Raw genomic sequence first — 15,622 nt, 5'->3', positions numbered from 1 at the left:
CCGGATGGGCTGCTATTCTGCCGTCTCCCTCCAGGAGGCGCTGCCGCACCGTGAGCGGCCTGCTCCGCATGCCCAGTGCCGAGGTCCGGCCAGCCAGCCCTGGAAGAGAAACTCCCTTTGTCAGAGCAACAGTGCCCGCTTTGACCAGCGCTGTGAGGCCCTGGTTTGCATTCCGGATTCGGGGAAGCAGCTTGCTTATTTGAATCAATAGACACACTGAGCACCCTAAACGTCCTTAGCTCTTCTTCTAGGTGGTGGTTTTGCCAAGAGCATGCATTGTCAGTGCAAACCTGCCTTAGTCTTAGAATTAGCTTTTTATACATACCTTATTTATTTATGTTAAAATATATCCTAATTCTAGTTTTAAATAGAGTTTCTGAATTCAAAAGCATTTTCCACACGGTGTCTGTGACACAAGTAAAGTAGCTGAAACAATGAAGAAAACAGCTGTTAAAAAGAAAGTTTTCAGTCAAAATGTGCTGTTAATCATCATGGCTATCCCCTTTAAAGTGTAAAAAGCAGAAGGAGTGATAATTAGAAAGCATAAACAGCATCATATCACATCCCCACTAAAATTTTGCAATGATTTCTCATTGAAATAAGAATGGTCTGCAGAAGTCTGCTGTCCTACGATGCCCAGCGCGAGTCGGCGCCCTCCTCTTCAGCTTCCTGGTGCGCCCTGCTCTGCGTGTCCCCTCGGCTCCCAGCCCCTAAGCTGACATCACGTGTCTTCCTCTCAGGCCTTCGAACAGCGAACCACGCACCTGCCCCGCGGCGGCCCCCGCTCACGGTTTTCCCACTCTGCCCAGCTCTCTGCTTCTCTCCTTTCCGATTCCAGCTTAAATACCATTTTCTCAGAGTCCTGCCCGGGCTCTCCTTCCATGACACCCTCTTACCTTCCACTGCACTTCTCACATTTGTAATTTTTGATAGACATTGTGTGATTATGTGTCTTTAATTTCCACTAACATTGAAGTAGGGACCTTAGCTTACTGGTTGACAATACGGCTTCTGAAGAGTGGCTGAAATCAGGCTCATGATCACAGCTCTGCCGATTAGTGGCTTTGTAGCCTTTATTCTCATACGTAAAGTGCAGTGAAAATTCAGTAAGTGTGTGTGTGTATGTGTGTGTGTGTGTGTATATAGTGTATATATATACACACACATATCTATATATAAGATATATATATATATATATATATATATATATATATATATATGTATCTTACAAAAGGTCCTAGTAATTTCTGAGTGATAACACGTTTTTTCTTCATTACTATATATCCAGTGGCTACCATATAATAAGCCCTCGGTAAGTATTCACTATCTGAATTAGTGAATAAAAATCTTTTCCTTGTCCTTATGGAAAACTGTACACCCAATGAAGGAACTCTCCCAGTTTGCTGGAACCCGGACCTTAACTTTCTTGACTGTTGTGGAATAAGAATGAGGATGAGAAATAAGAGGGGCAGGGGACACATATGACAGAACTCTGACATCACTTACCATTCCATTTTGCTAATCTTTTCTTCACACTCCAGAGTTTAGAACAAGCCCAGTATATGTTCAGGTTATGATCCATGATAGCCATTTAATTCACTTATTCATCATGTATTTTTTGAGCACCTCCTCTTTTCTTGGTATCATTGTGCCAGGGCTGTAGAAGCAAATATCAGAGAAAAATCTCTGCCTGTGTGGAACTTGCCCTCAGTCACAGTGGGAAAGCTTTGACTTATCTCCAACTTTTATGGACATCTGAAGTAAATGTGATGAAATACTTTGAGGTTTTCCCTCTCTACCCTGGAAAATTTCAGACCTATTTACTCACGGTTCCCTAAGCAGCTCTGACCCTTCAGCTGATCTGGGTCTGGAAGTAGAGCCACAGAGAACCTAACTAAATTGATGCAGCATTTCCCAAAGTGCACACTGTAGTAATGGGTGTTTCTCAAAATGCACCATCCATGGACAAATGTGTGTGAAGAACAATGGTTAAAAAAAAAGCTTTTAAAATTACTGTTACTGTGGCTTTTCTTGCTTTGTCTGTTTCATCTTATGTTGACTCTGAAACCTTCTCACCAACATAAATGTTTAAAAACCAGTTCAGACTTGAACTGCTAGGCATACTTGGGCAAATTCCTAAATCTTTCTATGCTTCAGTTTCCACTTCTGTGAAGTGGTGATAACAGTTTTTAACCTCATAAAATTATTGAGGATTAAATGAGTTAATACACATGTATAGTTCAGAACATGACACATGGTGAGAACTGAATCCATGTTAATTTTGTCATTGTTACTCTTTCTCTATGCCTCCTGATTAACCAAGAAAGTCTTTATTCTGGGAACTGATTTCTAGAGAACACACTTGGGAGATATTGGGCTTCCCCAGGACATTAATGTGCTGAAAATGCCAATCAAGTCGCTCTAGCAACTTCAAAAGAAGTCCTGGGTCATCAGGCACTGTCAAATCAGCACTTATCTACAAAAAGGCAAGTAGGTAAGAATCACCCCCTCATGATACGGGGTGTATGGAGGGCTTCTGCAGAGACAGGAAAACCCTCTTCCAACTGGACAACCTCAGTGACGTTACATTGAGATGTAATCGCACGTGTTCTGTGTGACAAACGGTGGCACAGGCTGACTATATTTAAAGTTTAATATTACCAATAAGATCTCTTAGGTTTTCTCCAAAAAGTGTGAATATAAAAATGGAAGATGCAGGTAGAGTTTTAGATCAGTGACTGCCATTAAAGAAAAAGTTGTTTTCTATATATAATTAATCAATTTACAAAGGATGTCCTGCATCTCAATATCATAAAAGGTAATTCTCTTGTCTCCTTCCCAAATAAGTCACTTTAAATTCTTTCCCCCTAAATTTGCAATGTATCAACTTAAATCTCCAAATGAGCCATCAAATATCATAAAATAACAATCTCACAGACAGGAAAGGTAAGAAGTTTATGTCTTCTGTCTTATTTTCTCATCTGAATCGTTACACTGGGCTGATAGCCAATGATGATGGGAGTAGAGGGCCAAGGCAGTGAAATATCTGGAGGATGAAGTCAGATGAACAATCAGGAATCTGGAAGCACAGATACGCTGGGAATCAAGACCAGAGAGGTAAAAATTCAGTAGAGGTGAGGGCTTGGTTATATGTGTTTTTAGGGTTTGTAAAGCAGGTACGGAATGATGGTTTGTGCTTGGTATAACCAGTTACCCAGCCTGGTTTTGCCTATATGATGCGGTGTTTACCACTGGTAAGCTGGAGGCTGGACTCCCCTAATGCTGAGGTGCCCCATACATGTCCTGGTGGTTCTTATTTGAAGGTCAAGTACATCCCATGTGACTGAGGACAGATATTAATGTATATGCCTGGAATTATTTGGGCATCTCTGATTGGTGATTGCCTGTGATTTCTTTTTCCTGCCCTACCATACCCTTTACATTTATTAAAACCTCATGTGAGTTTGCCCTCTGGATGCTTGTCGGCCTTTCACATAAGCAATCCGGCGTAACCGTGGTGCTAATTTAGCATTCGTTTTCATTGCTAATTTCAAGAGTCAGATATGATGTTTAGTTACATTGGTTCTCCAGCGCTGTCACACTACAAATGCAATTTATAGTTATGTAGTCTAGTCCACAGATGTAAATTCTACTGCAAGAAAAATCAAAGTGGTCTTTTGGTTTATTACAGTATTTTCTCATGTGTCACATTCTGTATCTGTAATTGCGGTCATATTTTGATTTTTATCTTATCATTGGAAATACTTATTTTCAGCAAATTAGAAAATACCATGTGAAATCATGTTTAAAAAATTTTACCTTATATGTGTTAAGGTTATCTCTTCCAACCATTAATCAGCATTGTTCAGAGAAATCTGGAGGATGGAGTGAATCTTCTAGACACTAGATCAGAAGGGAAGATGTGTCCCTGTGACACCATTAATGCCACAGTGCCAGCGAGGGCGGCTGTCTGCAGAAAAGCAGTCAGAGGGCTTTGCCTTGTGCTGGTGTTCTTGTAAGTCAGCCTCTCCTGCACAAAAGGCCAGATAGTAATGGAATATGTGACTTTAATAAGTAGCCATGTTATTTTCTTTATTACCCTTCTAAAGGAGATTCTTCTCCTATCAAAGCATGGTGAATAAATATTCTTAATCCAGAATTACATAGGTTATTTGTATTAACTAGTAAAAGTATGCAAGCTTGAGCTGAAATATAAAAAGCAACAAAATAATGACCACCAAATGAAAACCTTCAAATAAGATATCAGAAAGATACTTTTAAAAAATGGTTTCTTCTCTTATCTTAGACTTCTTTCCTTTCATTGGATTCTTTTTCAAATTATGATTAAATCCTTGCTTAGAGAGATAAACAAGTCTAAATGAAGCAAACACAGTGGAAGTCGGTTTAAGTACGTGCACCTCGGAATCAGATGGCTCTGGGGGCCAGCTGGGCTCTCTCCTGTGGTTTCTGTGTGCTCGATAGTTTTCATGCTGCGTAAGTGCATTTCTCTTTCAGTTGCTTCTTCCGTAATAAAATGAACCCCACAACGTTTGAAAGCCAATTAGCCTACAGTTATATTTTTCATTTTTTTCCCAAAGAATTTCGACTTCAGTTAAAAATACAGTTAATGATAAAAAGAACAACAGCATAAAAGATATTCTTACATCAGACCTATATCAACAAATCCATCAAATCCCCACTGTGTTGGCTAGTAGTCCAGAGTCCGTCATGGGGCCAGCGCGCTCGGCTTGGCCTGACCGCCTCGGAGAGAAGGCACGGCTCTTCCCTACTCTGGGACGGACCGGGTGCACATGCTGTATTGCTAAAAGATCAAGTTGGTCTTGCTGTGTCTGAGATGCAAATATGTTAATAAGCCTTTCACAATTACTGCTTCATTGACTTTAATATATCAAGGATTTATTAGAAAGGAAAAATGCATTGCCATGAAGTATAAAACTAAATATCAAAATCACTTTAACCATGAGCTAGATGCCATTTATTTTCATAATTTAAGAATATTAAACAAAGGAGGGAAATAGGTGTCATAGACTTCAGTCTGGGGGAGTCAGAATCATCCATTTTATGAGTTTCATCAAATATGGTTTATAAATATATGCTATGAGAACTGACTCAAGTATTTACTGCTTACAACTCTCCTTAAAAATAGGTAAGTGTGTTTGATTGCACCAGAGTCTAAGTGTGGCATCCTCACTGGAGGGCTGTGTTAAATAGATATTATGGTTGCTTATTGGACTTAGACTCCACCCTGTCTCTCACTGAGACTTGGGAGAACTGAAAACAACACTTACCCGTTGCAGGTAGGTTTCTGGATACATCACGTTCCTCAGATTAAATGCATTTGAGTGAGATTTGAAGAGTGAAAAGGAGGCCAAACGAATTTTCTTGTCTGTTCTGATGTTTTCCTGGCAAACAAGATCATAGAAATGTGAATGTTTTCTGTCTTGTTAATTGTCCCTTTCCTGCTTCTTGTATTCTGAAAAGGAATCGTATTGGCGGCAGTGGCGGCCCTCCCCTCCTGATTCTGGGTCCCTGATGCCTGCTCCATAGTCACCCCCAGGCCCAGGGTCTTTGGGGCAGGTCCCCTGCGGAGCTGTTCTTGATCTCAGAAGTCATCTCTGATGGTGCAACTAGAATCCTTCCCCCCAGTCTTCATTAATGTAAGCCTATAATTCTCTGTGTTTAATCTTCCTCTTTGAAATATTTACAGTAGACCCTGTCTTTACATTGAGTCCTGATTAATACAGTATCTAGTTGTGCACAAAAATATTTGACAATAGGAATCTGAGAGTGATTGTGAGACATGTTTGGGTGTGAAGCAAGGAGGATTCCCAATGCCACTAAAAAAAACAGAAAACAGATGGCCCGTAGCACACAGGTACTCATCACATTCAGTCACTTGAATAAAGTGCCATCTGACGGGAAGGTTTTGGCAGACCAGATGACTGCTGGGATAGACCATTATAACACATCATTATGAAGAAAACAGAACTCTAGCTACTTCTCTTTACCCTGAAGAGTTTAAAGAGGAAAAGAATAGGACAAGCTCTGGGTTTAAAATTCTCAGCTCAAGGCATGGTTAGAAGAAAAATCTCTCATGATCTCTTGCAGCCATAAGCTAACATTGCCAGAAATCAGCTAGAGGACCAGTTCCTGTAATTTGCTAAGTCACAGCATACATCGAATGCAATGCCTTCCAAAGCTTGGGTGTTTATTAAGAGATAATGGAATCCTGACTGAGGGTATAGGTGAACTTGAGCACTCTGTACTCCTGACGACCGGTGTGTATCTCTTTGCCAGCAGAAGCAGTTCCTTCTCTCCTCTCTGGTGAATGGGCTCTGACTTATTTGGAGACCCTGTAATACCTTCACCTACTGCAATTTTTATCAGAGGGCAAACAAATTCAAGAAATTGGAATATGGATGATTGATAAAATAAAAGTGTCGAGTTAATGCTAACTTTACTGAAAATGATAACTGCACAGTTGTTAAATGAGAATATATCTTTTTCTTAAGAAATAAGTATGTACTTGTAGAGGACCAAGAGGTATGCAGCTTACTCCCAAATGCTGAGAGTACACAGGATAAAGGCTAACGCAAATGGGGCAAAGTATTAACAATAAATGATTCTGGGTAAAGGGCAGTTGGTGCTCTTTGGATATGTTTATTTTTGCACCTTTGCTGTAAGTTTGAAATTATTTCCGAATAAAAAATGATCAAAAATATATTTTGATAAAAAGATACATATAGCATCTTGAATGATGCTATCATGGCTGTCCTGTAGGCCAGGGGAGAAGGTGGAATATGCTGCCCTTGAATTAAAATAGGGTCCCTGGTTTCAGTGAGGATGATTGGATCCCAGAGTGGAAAGGCTAAGAGGCAGCACTTGCCTGCTAGAAACGAGGTACTCATGCTCACACACATCAACAGCCGGGACAGAAAGATAGTCAGAATAATTTTCCCCATAGGATCTTTAGTAGTTGCTAATTAACCGTGGCGTCTCTTGGACTGAAATCGTTTGATGGACTGCTAGGGTCCAACTTGATCTGCATAAACAAACAGAACTCTAGTGTTGTAAGCGAAGCCTGACCTTGACACCAGGAAGGATTCTAAGACATCAGTCACTTCTCAAGACCAAGAGTCACTTCCATAGTGGAGGACAGGTTCCCTTAAGGAATCCTTTGATTGCTAAATCATTCCAGTCTTCCCCGCAAAGGATTTAGGGCCAAGGGACTGGAATAAGAAATTCCTAGGCCTTTCAGGGCTGAGCCTGGACTAATACACGGGATTTTAAAATCCCCCAGTATGCTGTACCTCTGTCCAGCCTGCCTGAGTTCAGAATCATTTGAGGTTTAGACAAAGATTAAAATATATTTTAATACTATAAATATATTGGAGAAGTTTTTGCAGATGTGGTCAAGTAGGTCAAGAATCACCAGGTCCCTAAGCAGGTTCTGAGCATGACATAACCTGCACTCTGACCCATGTGTTATGACCTCAGGGTGGTCTAACTAACAGCTCATTGCAGGCTACTGGTTCAGTTGTCTAAAAGTTTTGAGACTAAACTGAACTGACAATTTTATGACCTGCATGGCCATCTGACCCTTTATCTATGAGTCACTAAGGGGATTCAAGTTATGGTAATTGAACCTTTTGGAGGGTTCACTGAATTAAAAAAAAATAAGATATAGAATTGGTATTTACAAAACAAGTAAGCCATATTTACCTATGGAAGGTTTCAAATTCTATTTCATTTTCAGGCCAGGGAATATATGATGAACTATGAATCATGTCAAAGATATAAAGGGATTACTGATAAAGCAAGATTTTTCAACCTAGCAGCTGTTCAGAAAATGTCTCATAATAATGATTGTACTTAATTACATAAAGAGCAGTAATTCATTTTATCTCAGTAATGAAGCCTTGATTTTGAAGATAATCCTGGCCTTTCTCTGTCAAGGCCAGTATGTAACAATGAATTCAATTCCCAACCCTTGCTATCCTTAGAGAATAAAACAAGAATAATTTTTCACATACATTATGAAGATGAAAAATAATACCTTAGGGCAAATTTTCTTTAAAATATGTACTCTAAAATATGTATACTGATGGACAGATATACAAAAAGAAAAAGAATTAGTCCCTGAGGCATTTCTAGAGTTAACTGTAACACCATTCAACAAAAATTAGATCATATGATAGTCCTTTTTTTTAAAAAAATACACAAGTTTGTTGTATTTTCTAATACTCATGCCTTATTTGTATGAGATTTAGCAATGACTCTGACAACTTACATCTCCCCCTTCATTTCTGGTCAGGTCAGTAGTTTTATGAAAATAATGAGGGAACCCAGTTCTAACACATAAACTGGAGTCTTGAGGTTAATTAAAGTGGAGTGAACACTGCACACTTGTGGATCTCCAATAAAACTCGATGGTCAGGTACACAGACTTCTGTCATCTACTGAAAACACAAGTGAAGAAAGATAGTATCATAAATTCACTGGGGACCTTCATGTTTTGACTTTTTATTATAATCTTCAATTGACATTGACATCTGACACATTATGCTAATGCAGTTTGTAGTTGTTGACTACACTGATTTTATACACAGCGTTCACACATTTCCAAAGTATTTCTCTGTGTTTCCTAATGTGTGGTGAATACTTTCTCTACACATTCTTAAAATAGAAATTGCTGGAGACATTTTAAAATAGACTTACTAATTTCAGTGAAAAATGTCAGATGTCAGCCAACCTAATTAATCAGCCACATCTGACAAAAATTCTATTTCAAAAATTAATTGTTTCCAAAAGTCATACAAAAAGACGGTGGCAATACAAAACAAAACAAAATGAAATGGTTCAAATGGCCTTCTGGGAGAGATTAGGACTAGGAGATCTGGGTTTAGAGCCAGAATCTATTTCTTCAAGGGAGAGTATCTTGAGCAAATCTCAAGCTTTCTAACCCTCTGTTTTTTAAATATGAAATGAATAAAAAGAGCAATAGTTTATTGACATTATGTAGTTTTTATGAGAAAAAAAATAAGAAATATGACAACACTTTATACCATAAAGCACTATGTACATGTTAGAAGTTCATTCTAGGAAACATAACTCTTATCCTCTATCTAAAGCTTTCTATTTGTAATGTGTTACATGAAAGCGGTTTGGTAGGCACAGAGAGTTCTTTCTTCACAAAGTCAGGAATTATGGACCCTTACCAGGTAGTTAAAAGGTTGCAGTGATACACAGCAACAGAATAATGTGTGAAAGTCCATGGATGGTCTAGCCCGTAACAGAAGGTGATACAAGTGAGAGAGAGATCAGTTCTCGGAATGTCCGTCCAAAGTGTGACTCGTGCCATAGACAGATCAGTAAGATATACACACAACCAAGAAAAATACCATCTCAATCATAAAGTTACTTGAAAGATCCTGGGAAATACGGAATCAAGCTAAATGAACGCTAGCTGGTAGCAGGGCAGCAGTGGCTCACAGAGCTGATGTGGATTCCACAGGAGTCTGATGATCAGGATTTTGCACCTACGAACCTGGGACGTTTCCTTTGTGTCAGTGAAATGTTTACCAAGTTGGTAAAACTTACCAAGTCGGGTCAAAGTAAAGCGATAGGGTAAAATAACACCACCATAGCATTGCATTCTTACCCATTCTGAAACCAGCATTGAGGGAGGAACTTGGGAGCTCTTATTGGAATTCAAGAGCATGCACTTGAGAGCATGGGTTTGTAACATCTTTCCTGAGAGGGCAGAGGCACCCCCACTTCATTCCCAGTCACTGGATTCTGAACTCTACCTAGTTCGCTGTTGTGCATGCAATTGTGTTCATAAAGAACATGCATGTAGGCATGTAAATACACACACACACACACATGCACACTTCTTAATCAGATAGGAAAATGAAATTCACTTTCCATGGTTAAATCCACTCTGCTCTCCAAGTGGTTACCTTTCTCATACAAATTTAAGCCCAAATGGTTATTTCCAAGACTACGCAATACCAGGGTACATTAATCCCTGTCTGGATAACACTGTGATTTCACTCATCCACCAAGTCACCTCACAAAGCTCCTCATCCCAAATGAACTTCTAATAATTTAATCCAGCTCATTTGCAGAACAGATATACAGCCTAAATGAACAGGCAGCAAATATCAGAATACACAATTAGTAATGGCTAAACCATAAAGCCATGGTGTTTTGCCATGTAAGAGGAAGACCGGAGGTAAATGGTTCTCAGGTCAGTCCGGCCTCCCAACAGCGATAAGACGGTGGGGCAGCGTCACTGTGAATCAGGCATCCTTCCTTCATGGTCACAAGGTGGCTGCCAAAGATCCAGAACATGTCAGCATGCAACTAACTCCCAAGGAAGAACAGGTGGGGGAGGAACAAACATGTGTATTCCTTTCTATCTGTCTGCTTTTTAAAGAGGAGTAAAATGCTTCCCAGGCATTCCCTGGACGTTTCCCCTTATGCTTCGTCTTCCAAGACTGAGTCACATGTTGCCCCAGACACATCACCAGTGAGCATGAGTGGGATGGCCACGCCTGGCTTTGACCTACACAGCTCATCCCTAGAGGTGAGTGCAGGGGATCTGTTAACAGGAGGAGAACGCCTTTGAATAGGCAAGTACTAGGGTCTCTCTCTCTACGTAGCCTCACTCCACAGACTGGTCTCAGTTCTGAACAAAGTATCTATAAAAATAGGTGTATATTTAAGAATAAAGATGGGTCTGCGAACATTTTCTGTGAAGAGCCAGGTAGTAAATATTATAGGGTTTGTCATGTAGTCTCTGTCACACATTCTTTGTTATTTTTATAACTCATTAAGATGTAAAAACATCTTTAGCTTGTATGGCATATAAAAGTAGGCATGGACCAGATTTGACACTATGTGTGCTGACCCTTCGATGGACATGTGATATGTATGGTTTAATTGTGTTTCATTCCATTAGTTAACAAAACTTTATTGAGTGTTTGATATGACCAGCCATCCAACTAAGTGTTGAGGATTCAGCCATAAATGATATAGAGCATATTCCTCAGAAAAGCCTTCATTGTAATAAGATGCTCAAAATGAACAAGCCCCAAATTTAAGCCCACCCACAGATAAAAATAGGCACAATGTTACTTATAAACTTCTTAATTAAACTGGGAAAATCACAGTTTCTAAGAAAATATACATATTTGAAGCATTTATGTCCTACCTTCAAGGGATATATGAAAGACAAAGCAAGTGAAGGGTAGCAGAATATGCCACCCCAAATATGCTGCTGGGGGTGGGGGGGTTGACAACTTTGAGCTGTAAGCACTTGAAAACTAGCCATGCAGGGGGAGGCTTTCTCTGGGTCCCCTTATCTGCCTGAAGGCAGATCCTCCAAAAGGAAGCAGTCACCATACATCCCTTCCCTGGGGATTTCATCCGCCAGGGAGGATTGGCTGTTGTCACAGGAACGGAGATCGTAGTCCTGTCAGAAACCATCACAAACTATCAGAGCCCCCACCTATTCTTTCAAGCGCCCATTCATCTTTCCTAAAAATCCTTTCCTCTCCCAAGAGACCTATATTCCTCAACCCTTTCCTTATTAAGATTGTATTAAAGCCTGAATTCTAAGCCACCTCAGGGAGTTACTCGTTTTTCCCCGGGCATCTCCCATGTGTGTCTATCAGGTATACATACTAATGAATGTCTATTTGTTTTTCTCTTGCTAATCTGTCTTTTATTACCGGGGTCTCAGCCAAGGACTTAGAAGGGTATAGAGAAATATCTTTCCTCCCCTACAGACAAAACAGTACACAAATGTCCTGAAATACTAATGCATTTAGTATTTAGCTGCTCACAGTACCAAAATCCTAGTAATTTCCTCTCTAAAAAAATAAATACACACACATGTATATACACTAAGGCTTTTAAAACACTATGGTAAATAGACATTCTCTGGGAAAGAAAGAGACATTTAATCTGAACCAATCTGACCGGGTCAGTGTTTGAAGACTATTTTAGCCTGATATGCAAAGTCTTTACCAGCATCACTTAGAGTTCCTGCTAGAGAGACATCCTCAAACCACTGCCCAGAGGCCATCAGAGGATCACTCGGTTGCTTGTTCTTTTCTTTCCTTTTCATGTTGAGTAAAAAGGCACACTAAACACTCCATCTAAGCAACACAAAACAAAACAAAACAAAAAAATCACCGAGGCATTTTGGAAAAAGAATAAAACTGTCCTTTGGAAAACTGAAATTGCATTTGGGAACTGCGTGTTCTGTCTTCAAATGTAGTCAACAAAATTGTTGCTGTCTTAGAAATGCTTTGTTTGTGATAAGTGAGCTTGCATTCTATAAACAAAGCCTCAGAGAAAGTTTACATCACCAACATTTTCTTTCCTTGCACCTTAGAAATTAGAGTCTGCAGATACTTGCCTAAGCAGCACAAAAATGCTTCTAACTTCATGGAACTTTAGGATCCCCCCCAAACTCCCTGGGGAGTGCCCTGAAATGTTTATGGGGACCCTGATCCTCCACAGATGCTCATTAAAAGTTTGTGGCAAATTTCCCAATTGGCCTTCCTAGTGCTTTTGTGCTGAGGAAATTTAAGGCTGTTTTATGATTCTAAACATCATAAAAATGCTAGAGACGAAGTATGAAGTATTCATAATACAATCTTCTGAAAATCACATGACGTGCTAGGTCAGCTCTAAAAACTTGTACAGCCTGTAGCAGCAGCCTGGAGTCATGGAAAAGATAATGGCTCTGAAACCGGGAGATCTAGCTTAAGTCAGAGCTATCACTGATCATCTCTGTGACCTAGTAAAGGTACTCCTTAATTAACCTGTGGGATCCTCTCTTTTCTTATCCGTCTAATGGGGTTAATGTCATGAGCATCGGACATGATAAGACTTTCTTTTATTCTCTCATTCAGTGACTCATTTGAGTCAGGCGTTACTTGTCAGGCTCTAGGCTAGGGGCTGGGGACTCAACTGAAAGATGACAGCGATCGTCCTGTCTTATCGAAGCGAATGTTGGGAATCTATAAAGCAACCTAGCTGTGCTGTTTGCTGTCATAAGAAAGATGCACTGTGTTGGAAATGTACAGCAATAACCAGTTCTACTTCTGATAAAAATAACAAAAATAATCACTCAACACTGAACTAATTTAAAAGAAAATATACACACCAGATTAGAGTTTTCTTTAGTATATGAGGTCCCTAAGATAAATCAGTTTTCTAGGAGGCTATAGAAAAATTATCTTGATTCCTGGCAGAGTCCGATCAGTTCTTTTCAGATTTGGTTACCGAGTGCATCTGCGCAAAGCCACTGCTACTGGTCTTACTGGCAGCGAAATTTTAAAAAGCCCAACCCTGAATTCCAATTGTGCATCGACTTAGATTACCGATGGGATATATAGGGATGTAAATTTTTAAAACTCAAGTAAACAGTTAACCAAAACTTAATAATTGTATACCAAAATTTTTTTAGTATTTCTACCAAAAAACAATTCTACCAAAAAACTATTCATCTCTTGAAGCAGTATAGAGAATTCTTAAGTCCTAATTTAGATTTGTAATTTTTCAAAAAATACAGATATAGATAAGTAATTCAAAATCCATTATCAAAGTAAACTTTTTGCTTTAATAACTAGCATACAATTTCAGGACTGAATCTGATCTTAAAGATAACTTTTAGGTAAGGAAATAGAAGAACAGAGAAGTGAGTTGACATAGCTTTTTAATGGCAAACAGGATTTGAACATGAATACATGTTAAATCTATGTGTTTCTTCTATAAAAGGTTTATTTTAGTTTATAAATAAATAACAATATAAAAAATAATATAAAAATAGCACAACTAAATAAATAAAGAGCATTCTCCATTGTGAGGATTAGTAATGAAATACTATTTCATTTATACACAATCTTCATTCACTACTTGGTTCACTACTTTTATCTGAATAACTTTGTCATAGTCATTTCTGTACATATGAAAATAAGATACACCCTTGACTTGTTAGGATAACCATTATGGAAGGAGATAGGCATATAATCAGGTTATATGAAAGGTCGTATATAAGGACATGAATATATTTAAAGGCACTCTCTAGGTCTGAAGGAGAGCAAATCCATGATGATGCTCTGCTTGCTACCTGTAGATACTCTGAAGAAAAGGAAAATTGGGATTAACTGGGGAATAACAGCACAGAACTGGTGAAAAGCAGGATTTCTTTAGCATGGACTGGTAGGAGATGAAATGGGGAAATTCAAGGCCGTCAGCCTTGCTGTCCTTATCTATAAAATGGCATTATGCCTGGCTCATTAGCTGGTCACAGAGAATAGAAAAAGAGTGCCATCATGGCAATCTTAACAAAACAGCTACAGTACTTCTAGTACCATGCAGCCCCTCCACAAGAACTCAGAGAGAAGGTGAATGGTGACTGGCAGCAGATGTCCCCAAGTTCATCTCACCAGCTTTCCCACGAGAGCACCTCCATTCCTCCCACCCCCACCCTGTCCTCATGTTTTTTATTAGTTTTATTTTGGTATCATTAATCTCCAATTACATGAAGGACATTATGTTTACTAGGCTTCCCCCTTCACCAAGTCCCCCCCCCATCCCCCTTCACAGTCACTGTCCATCAACATAGTATGATGCTGTAAAATCACTACTTGTCTTCTCTGTGTTGCACAGCCCTCCCCACGCCCCCCCCACTATACATGCTAATCGTAATGCCCCCTTTCTTTCTTCCCGCCCTTATCACCCCCTTCCCACCTGTCCACCCCAGTCCCTTTCCCTTTGGTAACTGTTAGTCCATTCTTGGGTTCTGTGCTTCTACTGCTGTTTTGTTCCTTCAGTTTTCTTTTGTTCTTATACTCCACATTTGAGTGAAATCATTTGATACTTGTCTTTCTCTGCCTGGCTGATTTCACTGAGCATAATGCCCTCTAGCTCCATCCATGTTGTTGCAAATGGTAGGATCTGTTTTTTTCTTATAGCTGAGTAATATTCCATTGTGTATATGTACCACATCTTCTTTATCCATTCATCTACTTATGGACATTTAGGTTGCTTCCATATCTTGGCTATTGTAAATAGTGCTGCGATAAACATAGGGGTGCATCTGTCTTTTTCAAACTGGAGTGCTGCATTCTTGGGGTAAATTCCTAGAAGTGGAATTCCTGGGTCAAATGGTATTTCTATTTTGAGCATTTTGAGGAACCTCCATACTGCTTTCCACAATGGTTGAACTAGTTTACATTCCCACCAGCAGTGTAGGAGGGTTCCCCTTTCTCCACAACCTCGCCAACATTTGTTGTTGTTTGTCTTTTGGATGGTAGCCATCCTTACTGGTGTGAGGTGATATCTCATTGTGGTTTTAATTTGCATTTCTCTAATGACAAGCCATGTGGAGCATCTTTTCATGTGTCTGTTGGCCATCTGAATTTCTTCTTTATAGAACTGTCTATTCAGCTTCTCTGCCCATTTTTTAATTGGATTATTTGCTTTTTGTTTGTTGAAGTGTGTGAGCTCTTTATATATTTTGGATGTCAACCCCTTATCGGATATGTCATTTATGAATATATTCTCCCATACTGTACGA

At 39.4% G+C, this 15,622-nt stretch overlaps 1 protein-coding gene across 3 annotated transcripts in view; it reads left to right on the top strand.

Moving 5' to 3' along the window:
• Window positions 1-15,622, top strand: part of NEIL3 (nei like DNA glycosylase 3) — a 750,694-nt gene that overhangs the window by 216,615 nt on the left and 518,457 nt on the right. Inside the window, exon 5 of one of the 3 annotated variants that reach the window (XR_012124055.1) lies at window positions 5,503-5,678. The exons of the other annotated variants lie outside the window; for them this stretch is intronic. The gene's annotated coding sequence lies outside the window, so the exon portion shown is untranslated. The remainder of the gene's footprint in view (window positions 1-5,502; window positions 5,679-15,622) is intronic. 3 annotated transcript variants of the gene reach the window in all.

The sequence above is a fragment of the Manis javanica genome, chromosome 12 (genome assembly GCF_040802235.1).
Source record: "Manis javanica isolate MJ-LG chromosome 12, MJ_LKY, whole genome shotgun sequence".
Lineage (NCBI taxonomy): Eukaryota > Metazoa > Chordata > Mammalia > Pholidota > Manidae > Manis > Manis javanica.
This window is presented reverse-complemented; position numbering and strand designations above follow the sequence as displayed.